Source organism: Ursus arctos, unplaced genomic scaffold (assembly GCF_023065955.2).
Source record: "Ursus arctos isolate Adak ecotype North America unplaced genomic scaffold, UrsArc2.0 scaffold_1, whole genome shotgun sequence".
In the NCBI taxonomy this organism is placed as follows: domain Eukaryota; kingdom Metazoa; phylum Chordata; class Mammalia; order Carnivora; family Ursidae; genus Ursus; species Ursus arctos.
In genome coordinates this window covers 13,674,008-13,693,547 of record NW_026622763.1, presented here as the reverse complement: position 1 = coordinate 13,693,547, position 19,540 = coordinate 13,674,008, and the positions used below count along the sequence as shown (strand labels likewise).

At 40.8% G+C, this 19,540-nt stretch overlaps 1 pseudogene; it reads left to right on the top strand.

The window, feature by feature from the left end:
* The first annotated feature begins 1,849 nt into the window (after nt 1-1,849).
* On the top strand, nt 1,850-11,421 carry LOC113263365 (transmembrane emp24 domain-containing protein 10-like; annotated as a pseudogene).
* The last annotated feature ends 8,119 nt before the right edge of the window (nt 11,422-19,540 follow it).

The window sequence follows — 19,540 nt, the reverse complement described above, 5'->3', positions numbered from 1 at the left end:
AAGCACTGAAGATACAGGGATGAATTAAGGGAGACAAAGTGCCTGATACCATGAAGCTTATATCTTACTGGGGGAGACAATAAACAAATATAGGATATGTGAGTGATTCGTGTGGGAAGACAAATAAAGCAGCGTGGGTAGATAGAGAGTAGAGGTGGTATCACATAGAAGGACCATAGAAGGCCTTTCTGATTAGGCAACATCAGAGCACAGACTTCAATGAAGTTAGAAAGTGAGCCTCACCCATGATGTGGGAAGTGTGCTCCAAAGGGAGCAAACCCTCAGTGCACAAAACAGTCAGTGCAGTTCTTAGAACCTTGTCAGGTTCAAGGAGTAGGAGATGAAATGAGGGATGCAGCCAGAGGACAGATAATACAGAGTTTGTAAAACATAGTGAGGCACAGGATTTCTTTCTAAGTGTGCTAGGAATTTACTAGAAGGCTCTAGACAAGAGAGCGACATGATCAGATTTACCTTTTGAAAGGTCTCTAGGCAGCCATGGAGAGAAGCGACCATAGAAGTTGAAAAGTGGAAACAGGGAAATCAGACAAGAGGTCTTTGCAACAGTCAGATGCAATATGAACGTGAGGTGAGCCGGGTGGTCAAGGTAATGGGAATAAGAGGTCAGTTTCAACACATGTGGAAGAGTAGGAGCCATCAGGACTTGCTGAAGCATTCAGTTATGGATGAATGAGAAAGAGATAGTCATGACCTCAAGGTTTGGAGGACTCTTTTTTTTTTTTTTTTTAGTTGTTTCTATTTTTTTTTATCATGTTCAGTTAGCCACTGTATAGTACATCATTAGTTTTTGAGGTAGTGTTCAATGAGTCATTACTTGTGTATAACACCCAGTGCTCATCACAACACGTGGCCTCCTTAATACCCATCACCCTGTTACCCCTTCCCCTCTGTAACCCTCAGTTTGTTTCCTGGGGTCCATAGTTTCTCATGGTTCGTCTCCCTCTCTGATTTCTCCCCCTTCAGATTTCCCTCCCTTCCCCTATGGTCCTTCGTGCAATTGCTTATGTTCCACATATGAGTGAAACCATATGATAATTGTCTTTCTCTGCTTCACTTATTTCACTTAGCATAATCCCCTCCAGTTCCAACCATGTCGATGCAAATGGTGGGTATTCATCCTTTCTGCTGGCTGAATAATATTTCACTGTATATATGAACCACATCTTTATCCATTCATCTGTTGAAGGGCATCTCAGCTCCTTCCACAGCTTGGCTATTGGAGGACTCTTCAGCGTAAGTCTTCAATGCATGGAACAGAGCGCTCACCTAGGGAATGAAAAGAGACAGGGAAGAAGGTGGTGGACTAAGCCTTGGGACCCTCTCAGCTTTAAAGCTCATGAAGAGGATCCAGGTCCACTACAGGGAGGGGGAAGAGAGCCAACGGGATAGGCAGGGATCTAAGCAAGGGGGTGACCTAGAAGCCATGAGAAAAAAGATGCTTTAAGATAGAAATTGTGAAGGACTATTTCACTCGATGCTGAGAAACGGGTTAAATAAGATGAGGAAGGAAAATCGAGCACTGGATTTGAGAAAGTTTAAGCATCGTGCCCTTGAGGAGAGCAGTTCCCTGACGCATCAGAGGTGAAAACCTGCTGCCAGTTAGGAGAAAGGAGGAGCTGAGGGAATGTTAAGCACACTTTGAGAAGTGGTGCTGTAAGGTGAAATAGAGTGAGAGCAGGGAGAGATGAGAGATATGGGAGTTGTTATTTAAGATGGGAGATAGGATAGCAGGTTGTAGACTTATGGATATGATCCAGGAGAAGAAAGAAAAAAAAGAGTGTTAGAGAGAGGGGATTAGCGCTGAAGCAATGCCCTTGCGTAAGGGTGAATGGATGAGCTGGAGGACAAGGACAAGAGGCCAGGTTCATCTGTACATGAAGCAGCGAAGACAGGAGACCACACAGTGGACAGCAAATGTGGGTCGGAGGACTTTCCTAACAGGACTGTCTTTTGATAAGGAAATCAAAGCCCCCAGACATGAAGAGATTTCCTAATGAAATCTCTAGTTAATGGCAGTTAGTTATTGGCAAATCCACTCCCATCCCCCATGAAATTGTGCCACTGAGTATCAACCCACTAGAAGATATTTATTCCTGTTTCTGAACCCCACTGGATTCTCCCTTACAGTTTCATGGTGGTGGTTATTTGGGGGTTTCCTGGGTGTTTTGTTTTGTTTTGTTTTTTCCTTTAGTGATCTGAATTTCCCTTGAAGTCTTTGGTTATCTGCCAAGCACTAATGTAATGAGAAGTTTGGAATTGTTCCCTGAATGTCCATTTACAGGGATTTTAACCCCCACCGCCCCCCCACTGACCATGCAAAAGGAAGAAGTATATAAATTTTTAAAATTAAAAAAAAAAAAAAACACAGAATCCATTGGATCCACCTAGCATTTCTTCACAATGGGGTCAAATGAGCCCTGACTTCAGACTGCATTGCCCAGCAGAGTGCCCTGCCCACAATGGATATTTGTTGAAATCTATTGAATAAATCAGTGAAACACTTATACTACAAGTTGTTAGAATTTCTGAAGCTAAGCCAATTCTTTCTCAAGACTGATTCTAATGTTTCAACTGTGAAATCAACTTACCTAAGGGTGGGATCTTTTCACATTTGTTTGTAGCCTGAAAATTGAACGATAGCTTGTGAGTGCATGGGCAGATCATTTCAAATTACTTAGGCCCAATTATTGCCCAGCCTTAGGAACAAGGGTTAACTGCCATTTTATCTTCAGAAAGCAACCAATTTAACCCCAGGATAATTAAAACAGAATATCATAAAGACCGAGGGTCAGAGGTCTATGACACGCAAGCTTCACATGACACTCAAGGGACTTCTCATCACAGAAGAGACCAGCCAGATGGGGAAGTCACCTGGTCACCTTCCAATCTCTGTCCTGCGAACAGTCCTGAGCCATTCTTAACCCAGAAGGCTACCCACCCATCTCTTCTCGTGTTGTAATTGATTATCAAGCCATGACCTCTGTCAGCCTTCCCTGATGCAGGCAGCCCTTCACGTCTCAGGCGTCAGGGAGTACATCACCTTCATCCCTTGCACACAGCATGGGGTGATGTCCAGGGCAAAGGAGAGGCTCTCGTCTGCTTTTTTTCTTACACCAGCTCTATTGAGATATAATTGACAAATAGCAGTGTATAAGTTTAAGGTGTACGATGTGATGATTTGATATATTGCAAAATAGTTGCCATAATAAGGTTCATAAATATGTCCATCATCTCACATGGTTACCATTTTTGTATGTGTGATGAGAATTCTTAAGATCTACCCTCTTCGCAATTTGCAAGTATACAACACAGTATTGTTATCTGTAGCCATTATGCTATGCATTACATCTCCAGAACTTAATTCATCTTAAAATTAGAAGTTTGTTCTCTTTAACCAACTTGACCCAACTCTCCCCACCAACTCCTGGCAACCACCAATTTACTGTTTCTGTGAGTTCAGGTTTTTTAGATCCTATGTATAAGTGAGATCATACAGCATTTCTCTTCTCTGGCTTATTTCACTTAGCATAATGCCCTCAAGGTTCATCCATGTTGTTGTAAGTGGCAGAATTTCCTTTTGTATGACTGAATAGTATTTCATTACATACATCACATTTTCTTTATTCATTCATCTGTTGACAGACATGTTGTTTCCATGCCTTGGCTATTGAAAAAAAAATGCTGTAATAAACATGGGGTCAGATATCTCTTTGAGATAATGAATTCATTTCCTTTGGTTATATACCCAGAAGTGGGATTTCTGGATCATATGGTAGTTCTATTTTTAATTTTTTGAAGAACTTCCATAGTGTTTTCCGTAGTGACTGAACCAATTTACAATTATACCAACAGTGTGCAACTGTTTCCTTTCCTCCACCTCCTTGCCAACGCTTACCTCTTGCCTTTTTTGATACATAGCCATTGTTTCAGGCGTGACGTAATGTCTCATTGTGGATTTGATTTGCCTTTCTCTGATGTTTGGTGATGTTGAGCATCTTTTCATGTACCTATTGACCATCTGTATGGTCAATTCCCCAGGGGGAATAAAAAGTCTATTCTTGTCCATTGCCCATTTTAATCTGATTATTCTTTTTCCCCACTGATATGTATGAGTTCCTTCCATATTTTGGATATTAACTTCTTTTTTTTAAGATTTTGTTTATTTATTTGACAGAGATAGAGACAGCCAGCGAGAGAGGGAACACAAGCAGGGGGAGTGGGAGAGGAAGCAGCAGGCTCCCAGCGGAGGAGCCTGATGTGGGGCTCGATCCCAGGACTCCGGGATCACACCCTGAGCCAAAGGCAGATGCTTAATGACTGAGCCACCCAGGCGCCCCTGGATATTAACTTCTTGTAAGATATGTGATTTGCAATATTTTCTCCCATTCCAGAGGTTGCCTTTTCATTGTGCTGATCACTTCTTTTGCTCAGTAGAAGCTTTTTAGTTTGTTGTAGTTCGACTTATTTATTTTTGCATTTGTTCCTTGTGCTTTTGGTGTCATATCCAAAAAATCATTGCCAAGACCCATGTCAAGGAGTTTTTCTTTATGTTTTCTTCGAGGACTTTTATAGTTTCAAGTCTTATATTTACATCTTTAATCCATTTGAGTTAATTTTTGTGGACATTGTAAGAAATGAATCCAGTTTTATTCTTTTGCATATAAATATCCAGTTTTTCCAACACCATTTATTGAAGACACTACCTTTTCTCCATTGAATATTCTTGGTTCCCTTGATGAATATTAGTTGACAGTATATGCATTGGGTTTCTGTGTTCTCGATTCTCTTCCAATGATCCATGTGTCTCTTTTAATGCAGTACCATATGTTTGGATTACTATATTTTACAATATAGTGTGAAATAAAGGAGTGTGATGCCTCCACCTGTCTTCTGCTTTCTCAGGATTTCTTTGGCTATTAAGAGTCTTTTGTGGTTCCATATGAACTTTAGTTTTTTTCCTATTCCTGTAAAAAAAAAATGCCATGAAATTTTGATAAGGATTACATTATATCTATAGATGGCTTTTGAGAGTATGAACATTTTTAATGATATTAATTCTTCAGATCCATGAACATGAGATATTTTTCTATTATTTATGTCTTCTTCAATTTCTTTCATCAATGTCTTATAGTTTTTATAGTACCGATATTCCACCACCTTGGTTAAATTTATTCCTAAGTATTTTATTATTTTTAATGCTATCGTAAATGAGATTGTTTTCTTTTTCAGATAGTTCATTGTGGGTATAAAAATGCAACAGATATTTATATATTGATTTTGTAGCCTGCAGCTTTACTGAATTTGTTTAGTAGCTCTAGCAGAATTTAATGGAGTTTGGGGGGATTTTCTATATATAAAAGATAATATCATCAGCAAACAGAGACATATTTACTTCTTCCTTTCCAATTGGATGCCTTTTATTTCTTCTTCTTGACTAAATGCTCTAAGACATCCAGTACTCTGTTGAATAGGAGTGGTGAGAATGGGCACCCTTCTCTTGATCCTGATTTGAGAGGAAGAACTTTTAATCTTTCACTGTTGTGTATGTTGCTGGCTATGGAATTGTTATATATGGCCTTTATTATGTTGGGGTACATTCCTTCTACACCCAATTTTTTGATAATTTTTATCCAAATAAAAGGTTATTTAATTTTGTCAAATGTATTTTCTGCCTCTCTTGGGATGGTCATATGGCTTTATATTTCATTCTATTAAATGATGTATCACATTTACTGATCTGCATATGTTGAGTCATCCTCACATAGAGAGGATGAATCCCTCTTGATCATGGTGTACGATCCTTTTAATGTGCTGTTGAATTTGGTTTGCTAGTATTTTGCTGAGAATATTTGCATCTATGTTCATCAGTGATATTGGCCTATAATTTTCATTTCTTGTAATGTCCTCATCTGGTTTTCATATCAAAGTAATTCTGGTCTTGTAAAATGAGTTTGGGAATGCTCCCTCCTCTTCAATATTTTGGAAGACTTTGAAAAGAAATTGACTTTCATTCTTCTTTAAATGTTTGTTAGAATTCATCAGTAAAACCATCTGGTTCCTGGCTTTTCTTTGTGAGGAGGTTTTTTATTAATTCAATCTTTTTATTCATTATCAGTCTGTTCAGATTTTCTATTTCTTTATGATTCAGTCTTTTTTGAAGATTTATTTATTTATTTTAGAGAGAGAACACAGAAGAAGGGCAGAGGGAGAGGGAGAGAGAGTCCCAAGCGTACTCCACACTAAGCACGGAGCCCAACACAGGGTTCAGATTCATGACCCTAAGATCATGACCTGACTGAAACCAAGAGTCAGTCACCTAACCAACTGAACCACCCAGGTGCCCCAATGATTCAGTCTTGACAGGTTGTATGTTTCTAGGAATTTATCTATTACTTACAGGTTGTCCAATTTGTTGGTGTAAAACTGTTGACAGTAGTCTCTTTGTATTTCTGTGGCATTGGTTGTAATGTTTCCTCTTTTACTTACAATTTAATTTATTTGAATCCTCTCTCTTTTTCTTGATTAGTCTAGCTAAAGTTTTGTGGATTTTGTTTATCTTTTCAAAATCAACTTCTGGTTTTGTTAATCTTTTTTATTGTTTCCATATCTCTATTTTATTTATTCGTGTTCTAATCTTTATTATTTCCTTCTTTCTGCTAACTTTGGACTTAATTTGTTCTTATTTTTCTAATTCCTTGAGCTGTAATGTTAGGTTGTTTTTTGAAATCTTTCTTTTTTCTTGATGTATGTGTTTATAGCTATAAACTCCCTTCTTAGAACTGCTTTTGCTGTATCTCGTAGGTTGTGCTTCCATTTCCACTTGTTTCAACATATTTTTAAAAAGATTTTATTTATTTATTTGAGAGAGAGAGGGCACAAGAGGAAGGGAGGGGTGGAGGGAGAAGAAGAAGCAGACTCCCCACTGAGCAGGGGCCTGATCCGGGGCTCAATTCTGGGACCCTGCGATCATGACCTGAGTTGAAGGCAGATGCTTAACTGACTGAGCCACCCAGGTGCCCTATCAATATATTTTTTTATATCTCTTTAGATTTCTTCTTTGATACATTGGTTGTTCAAGAGTGTGTCAATTTCCAAGTATTTATGAATTTTCCAGCACTCCTCCTATTATTGATTTCTAGTTTCATACCACTGGGATAGGTAAACATAATCAATATAATTTCAATCCCCCTAAATTTTTTTTTAAGATTTTTATTTATTTATTTGACAGAGATAGAGACAGCCAGTGAGAGAGGAAACACAAGCAGGGGGAGTGGGAGAGGAAGAAGCAGGCTCATAGCGGAGGAGCCTGATGTGGGGCTTGATCCCATAACGCCGGGATCACACCCTGAGCCGAAGGCAGACGCTTAACCGCTGTGCCACCCAGGCGCCCCAATCCCCCTAAATTTTTTAAGACTTATTTTGTTACCTAACAGATGACTCATCCTGGAGAATGCTCCATGTGCACCACTGGTGGAGTTTTCTGCATATGTTTGATAGGTCCATTTGATTTACAGTATTTTTCAAATTCCCTTTTTTATTACCGAGTTTCTTTCTGTCTGGATGATCTGTCCATCATTGAAGGTGGGGTATTCAAGTCCCAATTATTGACACATTGCTGTTTATTTTTCCTTTTAGGTCTGTTAGTATTTGCGTTAGATATTTAGGTTCTCTGATGTTGGATGCATAAATATTTACAATTGTTATATCTTCTTAACTAATTGACCTTTTATCATTATGTAATGACCTTCTTTGTTTCTTGTGAGCATTTTTGGGTTAAAACCTATTTTGTCTGGGATGCCTGGGTGGCTCAGTCGGTTAAGCGTCTGCCTTAGGCTCAGGTCATGATCTCAGGGTCCTGGGATCGAGTCCCTCACTGAGCTCCTTGCTCAACAGAGAGTCTGCTTCTCCCTCTGCCTGCCACTCCGCCTGCCCGCATGGGCTCTCTCTCTTTTTGTCTCTCCCTCTCTCTGACAAATAAATAAAATCTTTAAAAAATTAAAAAATTAAAAAACTATTTTGTCTGATAGAAGTGTAGCCACTTCTGCTTTTTTTTTTGCTTGAAATATATTTTTCCATCTCTTCACTTTCAGATTCTATGTCCTTAAAGCTAAAGAGAGTCTCTTTTAGACAGCATATGGTTAGAGCTTGTTTTTGTAATCCATTCAGCTATTCTGTGTCTTTTGATTACTGACTTCAATCTATTTATGTTTAAAGTAATTATTGACAGGTGAGGACTCACCGCTGCCATCTTGTTAACCATCTTCTGACTGTTTTATAGATCCTTTGTTCCTTGCTTTTTCTTGTTGTCTTTCTTCGTGATTTGGGGACTATTTTGTGGTGTATGCTTCGACTCCTTTGTCATGTTTTATGTAACATCTACAGGGTTTTCCTTTGTGAGGACCATGAAGCTTACATAAAATATCTTATAGTTATAACATTTTATTTTAAACTGATAAGAATTTAACTTGATAGCATACAAAGCTTTATACTTTTACACCCCCCCACACACACCTCACACTTCAGGTTATTAATGTTACATTTATATCTTTTTTATATTTTCTACCCAATAACAAATTACAACAATTACAGTAATTTTAAGACTATTTTTAAACTTTTAAATTGGAATTGTAAGTGCTTTATGTACCACCATTACAATAACAGAGATCTGACTTTTACTCTATATTTACCTGTACTGGTGAGTTTTAAACAGTCGTATGCTTTTGTAACGTTAGTTAGCACCCTTTTACTTCAGCCTGAAGAATGCCTTGTAACATCTTGTAAATTGGTCTAAGTGATGAACTCCCTTAGCTTTTGTTTGTTTTGTTGCCACCTCTCTTTTATTTCAGAAAAACAGCTTTGCTGTGTATAACTTTCTTGGTTGGCAGGGTTTTTCTCCCCCTTCCAGTATTTTGATCATCCTACTCTCTCCTGGCCTCAAAGTTTCTCCTAGAAATACACTTATGGTTTTATTGGGACTCCCTTGCATGTGACAAGTGGCCGTTCCCTTGACTCTTTCAAAATTCTCTTTGTCTTTGATTTTTAAGAATTTGATTATGATGTTTCTCAGTTCAACCTACTTGGGGTCTTTGGCCTCATGAATCTGGATAGCCATTTCTCTCCCTACGTTTGGGAAGTTTTCAGCCAGTATTATTTTAAAGAGATTTTCTGTCCCTTTCTCTTTCTCTTCTACTTCTGCAATTCCCATAATGCATATATTGTTTCTTCTGATTCTATCCCATACGTCCTGTAGGCTTTCTTCCATCTTTTTCATTCTGTTTTCATTTTGCTCCTCTGACTGCATAATTTCAAATGACCTATCATTGAGCTCATGCTTGCTTTCTTCTGGTTGGTTCCATCTACTGTTGAAACTCCCAAATGAATTCTTGAGTTTAGTCATCATATTCCTCAGCAACTAGATTTTTGTTTGGTTGTCTTTTTTGATAGTTTCTATTTCTTTGTTGAAACAGAGTTCTCATTTTGTTCGTGCATTTTGACCAATTTCATTTAGCTATCTGCATTTCTTTTAGTTCACTGAAATACTTTTAAAGGATTATTCTGATTTCTTTGTCAGATTGTTCACACACCTCCATTTATTTAGGGTTAGTTATTGGAGCTTTATTAGTTTCCTTTGGTGGTGTCAAGTTTACCTGATTCTTTGGGAACCTTGGTTGCTTGCACTGGTGTCTCTGCATGTGAGTAAGCACTCTTCTCCCAGATTTCACAGGTTCACATAAGCAGGGAAAGACCTTCATCAGTCAGTTCATCTTGGGGTGCTGGGTGGGTTATCTGGTAATGTCTGTGAACAGATGGGACTCTCTATTGGGGTCCCAGTTGGTCAAGGCCACTGCCCATGCTTTCAGGTAGGGGTGGTGTTGCTGGATGGGCTCCATGGTTGTGTGGGCCTGTTGGTTTGCCTCTGCAGTCAGGTGGGGTCACTAGCTGGGCTCTGCAAACACCTCTGGTCTGGGGAGGTCGCAGGCTATGTTTCTTGGCAGAGCAATGTTTCTGGTTCGACACCACAATATGGGCAACACTGTGGGCTGTGCCACACACACACTCCTTGTTGGGTGGAATCTCAGGCTGTGCTTCCTAACCAGATGGTGTTTCTGGCTGGATTCTGTATTCAGGCAGGCCTACAAGGTGGGCTCTTATGGTCAGGTAGAGTCACAGGCTGGGCTTTGCAATCAGGTAGGCCACTAGCTGAACTCCACTGTTGGGCAAGGTTAGGCCCAGGCTCTTTGGTTGGTCAGGACCTCCAGTCTAAAGTTGGGTGGGTCTGAAGACTATGATCTGTGGTTGAGCAGGGTCACTTTCCAGGATCCCTGGTCAGGTGAAGCCACAGCTATGTTCCACAATTGGGCAGGTTCACTGGGTGGTCTCACTGCCTGGGTGAAGTCACAGGCTATGTTCAGCAATCAGGCAGGGCCATAGGCTGAGGGTGTGAACAGTCTCCGGCACCGTGTCTGGTCTGTCTGGCCTACCAGCTCAGCATGGCCCTTGCCCATTACCACTGCTGCTTTTCCTCCTTCTTGGCCCCAGTTCGGTGTTTGCCATCTCCTTCCATCTGCCCATTAACTCCCACAAGTGCCCGTGTGAGGAGATCCACAAGGACCTGCTGGTGACGGGCACTTACGAGGTCACAGACCAGTCTGGGGGCACTGGCGGCCTGCATACCCACCTCAAGATCACAGATTCTGCTGGTCATATTCTGTACTCCAAGGAAGATGCAACCAATGGGAAATTTGCCTTTACTGCTGAAGATTATGGCATGTTTGAAGTGTGTTTGAGAGCAAGGGAACAGGGCGGATACCTGATCAACTCGTGATTCTAGACATGACGCATGGAGTGGAGGTGAAAAATTACGAAGAGATTGCCAAGGTTGAGAAGCTCAAACCTTTAGAGGTGGAGCTCCAACGCTTAGAAGACCTATCAGAATCCATCGTTAATGATTTTGCCTACATGAAGAAGTGAGAAGAGGAGATGCGAGATACCAATGAGTCAACAAACACTCGGGTCCTGTATTTCAGCATCTTTTCAATGTTCTGCCTCATTGGACTAGCCACCTGGCAGGTCTTCTACCTGCGTCGCTTCTTCAAGGCCAAGAAGATGATTGAGTAATAAGGCCCAGTCTCCTCTCACCTTTATCTCAGCCAGCTGAACATCGCTGGGACGTGTCTGACCTAAGGCATCCTACTAACAGCACCATCAAGGCACACTGGAGCTTTCTTGCCAGAACTGATCTCTTTTGGTGTGGGAGGACAGGGGTTACCACCTACACCCAACAAGTCAATGAGGGACTTCTTTTTAACTTGGTAGCATTTGGACTGGTTTTGCAACAATGAGACTATTATTGGAGTTACCTATGACAAAAAATAGGGGTTACTTAGATATAAGGCCAAAGCCAGCATTGGTACTGGCTTTCTGCCTGTGATCTGTTTGACCCATGTTTTCTTTCCTTTTCCTACTCTCTCACCAGCTTGGGCTTCCACTTTAGCTCCTTTCCCAAGGTTTGTATGACCATGTTGAACTTGTTTCATTCTGATTGTCCTCTTTGGATTTCTGTGTGAAAACACACTTCACTTTCTCTTGACCCTTAGCTGAAATGTTTAGGTAGCTTCTGGTGATATCCTTTCACAAATTTATGTCCCTTAAAAGGGTGATAGATGGGACACCTCCTAGAAATGAGCTTTGAACCGTACATAACTCTTAAAGTGGACTTCATTTCAGAGAATTAAAATATTTGTGCTCAACTGCCTGAAAAAAAAAAAAAAAAAGAACATGCCCAGGGTCATTGTTCAGACTCCCTGATTGTGCGGGACCACAGGCTTTGCTCAACAGTTGATCAGGGATGCAAGTTTGACTCCCTGCCTCAATGGGTCTGTCAGGCTCCCTGGCTGTCCAGGCTCCGTGGCCAAGCTTCCTAGTCAGGCAGGACTGGTGGCTATGCTCAGCTGGTATGCAGGTCTGTAAATTTGCTTCCTTCCCAGGAAGGGCTGTAGAACAGGCTCCACAGCCTGTCCCCATTAGCTAGAGACTCAAATCAGGCAGAACTGATAACCAAACTCCCTGGATAGATGGAGCTGCCAGCTTGGCCTAGCAGCCGGCTAGGATCTCTCCTCAGATGCCGTTGCAAGCAGGAATGCAGTCTGCCTAGATCTGAGCACTGGCTGCTGTAATCTCTTCCCCCCTTTTCTGTCTCTATCTGACCCCCAGTGGTCCAGCCCTGCGGATTCCCTCAATGATCCCCAAGAGGCAGGACCCAGGGGGCTTTCTGGGAAGCATCCCATAACATTGAGGGAGCTGGATTCCACCTTGGCCTCTCTTTTCCCACTGGACAAACCAAAGGCTCATGGGGGCCCTCTCTGTGGTACAGTGATGTGGTCAAAGTGAAATCACTCCTCTTACCCTTCTAATGCAGTCTTTCTCAGTGTCTGTGATTCAGATGGGTGCTTCAGCCCCAGCCCAGGTTCTGGAGTTTTCACCCTGGTGTCTTATCTATGGATGGTTGCTAGTTGGTCTTCTTCTGAGGGGGACTGAAGTTGGGAACAACCTGTGTTGTCATTCTCTCACCTGCTCTTGAAAAAGAACAGAAGCAAAGAATCGAATCGCATCAGATTTAAATGAAAATCTCAATGATAATATTGCAGTTGCCAAGGGCAATATGCACAAATAAAGGAAAGCTAGAAGAGTAATCTTGACGTCTTGCCTCTAAAAAAGAAGGTAGTGTAATAGGACAATAAGAGTACCCAATGGGATGTTGTAAGAGGAGTACAGTATTTGACTCTGAATGGCACTCATTGTCCACATCAGACAGCACATGGCTTTGGAACCAAGAGTTTGCTACTCACAGGCCCACCTCTCCTGGCTGTGTGACCTTGAGCCAGTCATGTAATCCCTCTGAGCCTCAGATTCCTTGACTATTAATATAAAAGAGTGCCTGCCTTCCATGTTAGCTGAGAAGATTAAATGACATAAAATGTGCAGGAGGTGAGCTTGGGTCTTGTCCCCCATTCGGGTGTTCGCCAATCTTAAGCTCCTTTCTCCACACTGAAACATGTGCTTTTCTATAACAGGCTGTCAGAAAATTGCCAGAAATGTTTAAATCACCTCCTGTGCTCACATATATGGCCAGGACTGCAAGTGGGGAATTTATTAGTAAATAGATTTTCCTAGCACTTCTTTCTCGTCCCTTCACTTCTTGATCTGACCTCCCAGCTTCACAGGGAAAGCTAATGGAACAGCTGATTGCCACATACATAAAAGTTGGTGAATACCATTTCTGAAGTATAACTGCTCAAAAGAAAAGAAAAAAAGAATATTTTAAGCACATTCAACTTTTCCCCTGACTAAAGCATTGAGTAAAATCAGTGTGGCTGATGTTGGAGTGTCGATCACCCTGGGAGTATGTGCTGATTGAAAATGGAGGGAAGCAGAGAGGGGCAAGCGATGCGTAACACTCAGACATTTGGATCCGGTAAAATATTTCCAATCTGACTGTAAACCCTGAGGGCAGGAATGATGTCTTTTTGAATCTGTACAGCCCCAAGGATACCGTTCTTGCTCTATAAACATGAAATAAAATGGTAATATTCATAGTTTGCCATGTACATGTCTTCAAACCTCTTGAGTCGGATCCATCCAGTTGGGACTATTCAGAGAAGCTACTTAGAAAATAATTTCTAAGAAGATCATAGAAAGTTCTTTCGTTTTTTCCAGAGTTTGTTGTTTCAGTCATCCTCCAAGAATAAAGAAATCATTCATCCAGGGAGCCTTCCTGAATTGATCAGAGGAGCTATCTGTTGCCCATCCCCACTTTCTCTGGCCATGAATCTCTCTCAGTTGCTTTCCCAGAAGCCCATCCAAATGAAACGGTTAGACTTGTCCCTATTCGCCATAAAAGAAAAATAACCTTTTTATATAGTACAATTCAGCTAATACGCAATATCCCATTACTAGACTGTGTGTGGCCTTAACCAAACTACCCAAGTTCAAATCCCAGCTCTTTCAGTTGTTACTTGTATGACCTTGGACAAGTCTTCTAATCCTCTGTGCCTCGTTTCTTTAATTATAAAATTGGGATGATAATATTACCTACATCACAGGGTGGTTAGTTAGTATATGTAAAGCATCTAGAACAGTGTCTGGCACATATTAAGGACTATATAAGTAATAGGCACTTTTATATAAGCCATAAAAGCCAGGCTAATGTTCAGTGCAGAGCAGAATGCCTAATACCCATTTGTAACAGAAATCCCTTAGTTAACCGCATCAATCGCAAAACACTCAACAACGCGGTCCTTCCAACTGACCTCCTCACGTGTAAGACCAATAAGTAGTCAAGACAACTACTATCTAAAAAAACTAATGACAAGTGTCAACTCTGACATAGAAAGTGTTCATTCAGGAACCTGCCTTATTCTGTTTGAAGGAGTTGAACGCAAGCAGCTGTCTGTTGGGAAAAAATAAAGTCAAAAGAATGTCTGTGAGGGGCACCTGGGTGGCTCCATCGGTTAAGTGTCTGCTTTCGGCTCAGGTCACGTTCCAGGGTCCTGGGATCAAGTTCTGATTTGGGAGCGCTGCTCGGTGGGGAGTCTGCTTCTCCCTCTCCCTCTGCTCCTCCCCCGGCTCATGCTCTCTCTCTCTCTCTCTTTCTCTCTCAAATAAATAAGTAAAATCTTAATAAAAAAAAAAAAGCCCGTCTGTGGTACTAACCTTTGAGGTCAGCTCTTTTGGTGAAACACAGAGCGTCCCATAGAAGGGACACCACAGAGGCACCGCCTACCCCACCTCCCTCTCATCCTTGCACTTCGGCCACACCTAAGGACTCACTGTCCCCCAATATACCTAGTGTTTTGTGTCTGTGGCCCTCGTAAGTAATGCCGCATATGCCTCAAACGGTCCTATCTCTCCCCACCACTCTGTCCCCACAGTCAACTCCATTCAGCTTGACTCAGCAAAATTCTCCTTGAAATATTTCCAGACTCCCAAGCAAATCTGGCAGTTCTCTTTAGATTCCACATGAACTAATTTGCTCTCAGCTTCCTTACCATTCACTCCACTTGTCTCTTCTTGCTATTGAACGCAAAGATTCTGAAAAGTAAGGATCGTTCCTGGTGTTGCTTTATATCACTAACCTCTAGAAAAATGAAACATACATAATAGGAGAGCAGGAACTACTCAACAGTGTAATTAACTCAAATATTGGTTGGGAGGGGAAGCTCGAAAAATAGAGAACTTAAGAAGCACACATATACACATAACGATAGATCACCCCTTAACAATTTCCTGAGGTTTAGTCCTGCCAGGGGATCTCCCCAAGTTCTCAAATCACTTGATGAACAAAAACAGTAAGAGAAGAACTCCTATAACGTCGGAAGCTAGAATCCCAAAAGGTTGAAATTTATCCCAGTTCTAACTTGGGAGCTCCCTTCAGAAAATCAGGGATATCAGTTAAACCCTGTTTTGATTCCCAATGAAGAAAACGTACCATCTGGAAGTGAACCTCGCACGCAGAAGATCTGACACGAGCACGGCTTTTCTACTGGTGTGTGTTGACAGTGGGAAGGAGAATAAGGAAGTGTGAAAACATTAATTTTTGCAAACTACTAACCTAGGAACATTGAAGCAAAATTCAAGGAATTATTTCTATACTTTATTCCACTCTGTACCTGTATGTCCTTGTCCAAAGTGATTTCTTTGCTCCAAAAGAATAGAACATTCCATTTGTTCAATTAGTTGCTTTAATTGTGCCAGGAAATCAGACTTAAGTACTATGCTCATATCAGAAAAATATATATATATTACAAGAGTTAGTCAAAAGCACTATATAAAATGCATCCCGGAAGCCCTTTCTCAGATTCAAATCCGCCCAGAGCTCACTTCGGTAAAGTATCTCAATAGTGACACCTACAGATGCATTAAGAAACGTGCTTGTCATCTCACTGGTAGAGAACCCAACTAAGCTCTTTCTCAATTCCAAAGAAAACATTCCTGTTGTCCTTTGACTGTTTTAAGTCATGTATTTATTATTAATTTGCCCTTATTTAATCTAGCTGAGGTTTTGGGTTTTTTTTTTTTTCCTGAAGCTAAAGTTTAAAAAATCCCAGAAAGTCAAAGGCACATAATGCATTTACATTTGGGTCAAACTCATTTTCATAAATAAAACAAATAGCAGGAAACGATTCATTGTCCACTTGAACACAGGAAGGATAGACTGTCTGACCAAAGTTAACCCGCCTTAAGATAAACACAGTAAAGAAAATTGAGGATGAAACAAATTCATCTGTCCACTTGAACACAGGAAGGATAGACTGTCTGACCAAAGTTAACCCGCCTTAAGATAAACACAGTAAAGAAAATTGAGGATGAAACAAATTCATCAATCTAGTGACAATTGCAAGGTATTGGGGAAAATAGAAAAGGCCTGACGTACATCCTCTCCAAAGTCAGAATCTTTAATGAGGATAAGCAAGGTGAAGATTGCACTTTCAACCGCTTAAGATCTGTCACTCAAATAATAAGGACCTATTCAACTGAATCACAACATAGAAAATTGATAAATTTTGTATTAGCCCTCTACTCAGGTGGTCCAAAAATAAAATCTGGGAATCTGAAGTTCTCTGAATAAATCTGATTATGTTTATCCTTTCTGTTCAGAGCTCTTTTGTGTCTAAGTAAATGGCATTCACTTCCCACATCACACCCATGACACCCAACCTCAGAGCGCAAACAGGACTAGAGTTATGCCCATACATAGTGTCTCTACGACTGTACGATTAGCTGAAAAAACAAGTTCAAAGAGCAGTTTCTACTGAATTGAATTTCCCATCTTAATAACCACAATAGCAAAAAAGCTGCATGGTACTAATAAAGAAGTGTGCTGAGCAACGAAACGTGTATCCAAATAAGACCTTTTTAAAAAAATAAATACAGGGACGCCTGGGTGGCTCAGTCGTTAAGCGTCTGCCTTCGGCTCAGGGCGTGATCCCGGCGTTATGGGATCGAGCCCCACATCAGGCTCCTCCACTATGAGCCTGCTTCTTCCTCTCCCACTCCCCCTGCTTGTGTTCCCTCTCTTGCTGGCTGTCTCTCTCTGTCAAATAAATAAATAAAATCTTTAAAAAAAAAATAAAAATAAAAATAAAAAATAATTCAAAAGCCAGTCTACATTGAAAGTGATCAAAATCAAAGCTGAAAAAGAAAACTACTACCACAAGTTGCAACCCCCAGATGGAAAAAAAAAAAAAAAGGAATTCATTTTCCAGGATTAACCACCTAAGTTCATGCAGGAGCATGCAAAAACATTAAAGTCTAAAAAGGCTGGAACAAACACGCTGAAAACTAATCAGTGTAGTTCCTGGCAGGCAAAGAAACATTAACAATAATATAACAATAATAGCATGGGGTAGTGGAGAGAGAAATTAACTAGAAATCTGAAGACTTGGGTTCTGGTTCATTTCCATCTGTGGTGGATGACCTTGGAGAAAATGAGTGTCTTTGAATAAAGCTCTAAATTTTTATTTCCTTACCTGTGGGAGTTCAGAGCTGACCTCATTTAACTCTGCAGGGATCCACAGCCTTTTGAAGTCGTGATTTCGTTGTCATCCCGTCCATCATATGCGCTATCATGACCGCTCTTAGGAAGAGCATGGTGTCAGTCTGCTTCCAAAACTACAGTAACTATCACTTAATTGAACACAAATGTCAAAGATTTAAGGCCTAATTTCATCTTTCAAAAGTAACTACGAAAAAATTAACAATACCAAAACTTGGGGTAATGAGCTAGAATTCTAAGAACAGACGCGTTGACTTGTCCGTCTGACCTCTGTATCCAATCCATATTAAGACTTTTTTTTTCTGACTACCAAAGTAGTAAGACACGTTTATTTTTAGTAAATTTGGAAACTTTCAAAAAAAAGAAAGAAAGAAGAAAATTCATCCCCACTCCAACTAATACCACTGTCCCCTGACAAAAAAAAAAGTGCTATTAGCAAATTTGTTTTTACTAATAGATGTTTTTCATTTTCTTGAAGTCTGTTATCTTTCCGTAAGAATTATATATTTTTTAAAGATTTATTTATTCATTTATTTGAGAAAGAGAGAGAGGGCACACAGAGGGAGAGGGAGTAAGAGAGAAACAGGCTCCCCACTGAGCAGAGAGCCTGATGTGGGGCTTGATCCCCGGACCCTGAGATCATGACCTGAGCGGAAGGCAGAACCCTAACCGACTGCCCCACCCAGGTGCCCCAAGAATTATATATATTTTTAAAGAGCTAAATTTTTATTAACTCATCCTGTCTATTGTTATTTTATGTTTCACTAAATTGTGTTGATATGGTTTTGAAAAAGAAGTGGCCTGAAGTGTTTCACTGAAACCCTTAACATGCAGATTATACTCATTTCAAAATAAAAAGAAGTAAAAAGGCAAAGGATTCTAAACGACTGAATCAGATTCCATTCCCCACTTAGTAACAACAATAGCTACATGGTATTAATAAAGAGGTATGGTGAGAAGTGAAATCTGTGTTTCATAAGACCTAAGGCGAGGCTCAGTCGGTGCCCCTCTCGTGAAGACCCTCAAAACAAAGGTCATTAGGGTCCCTAAATGTTCAAGATTGCTCTTTATTACATTACTTTTACTTTTTGATAAAAGTCATCATCTCCCATCATTAGAGAAAATCATGGAAAGTTTGAGCATCGGGCCCCCCACAGGATGTGAGGAGGAACCAGAAATAGAAGGAGGTGCTTTTGTAGCCAGTTGGAAACCCCCAAACTTAAGCTCTAGTAAAGCCTTAAGCAGATTGACCCCTCAGAGTTGTCATGACCCAGGACACCTCTGTGAGTCTTCTCTGCCTGTCCAGTAAACATACCCCTTTCCAATACCCCCTCTGCCCCCTGCATTTGCTTCCACAGAATTGCCTACGAAACCAAATCGTGTCTATTTGTTTACCCATCCCCAGAGCTTGACTATGAACCCCTTAAACAGCAGGGTCCATATCCATCTTCTCTGTATCGCTAATAAACACCTGCCCCTGAAGCAGAAGTTGGTAATTAAATTAACGAACAAATGAAATTTGGCCATTTCGTGGCCACACCATGACCATTCAAAAAAACTTCAGTTCCATGCCCCAAAAAATCGTTGGAAAGCACTACAGATCCTCAAGGAAGCCCCTTGAAGAGATGAAGAGGGTAATTGCATTGCAGACCTCATTTGCCTGACACCCCCGCCCAAAGGTCCTGCTGTCACGATATCCTCTCTCAGTTCCCCTTCCTTTCCTCTCTCAGGCTTCTCCGTTGCTCTCTCTGGCCCTGTCTGGGCATCACAGCAGTTGCCAGCATCGCCTCCTGATGAAAATCAACTTGACTTTGCTCAGCCCCAACCAAAGTTAACTGACACTTAGGTCAACACAACAAAAATGCAAGCTTAGTAGCCTCCTGAGAGCAAAGGATCCCTCCCCCTCAGAAGCAGCCTTGAGGAAAGGCTATAAATACTTTAGCATTAATATTATTATCCTTGTCA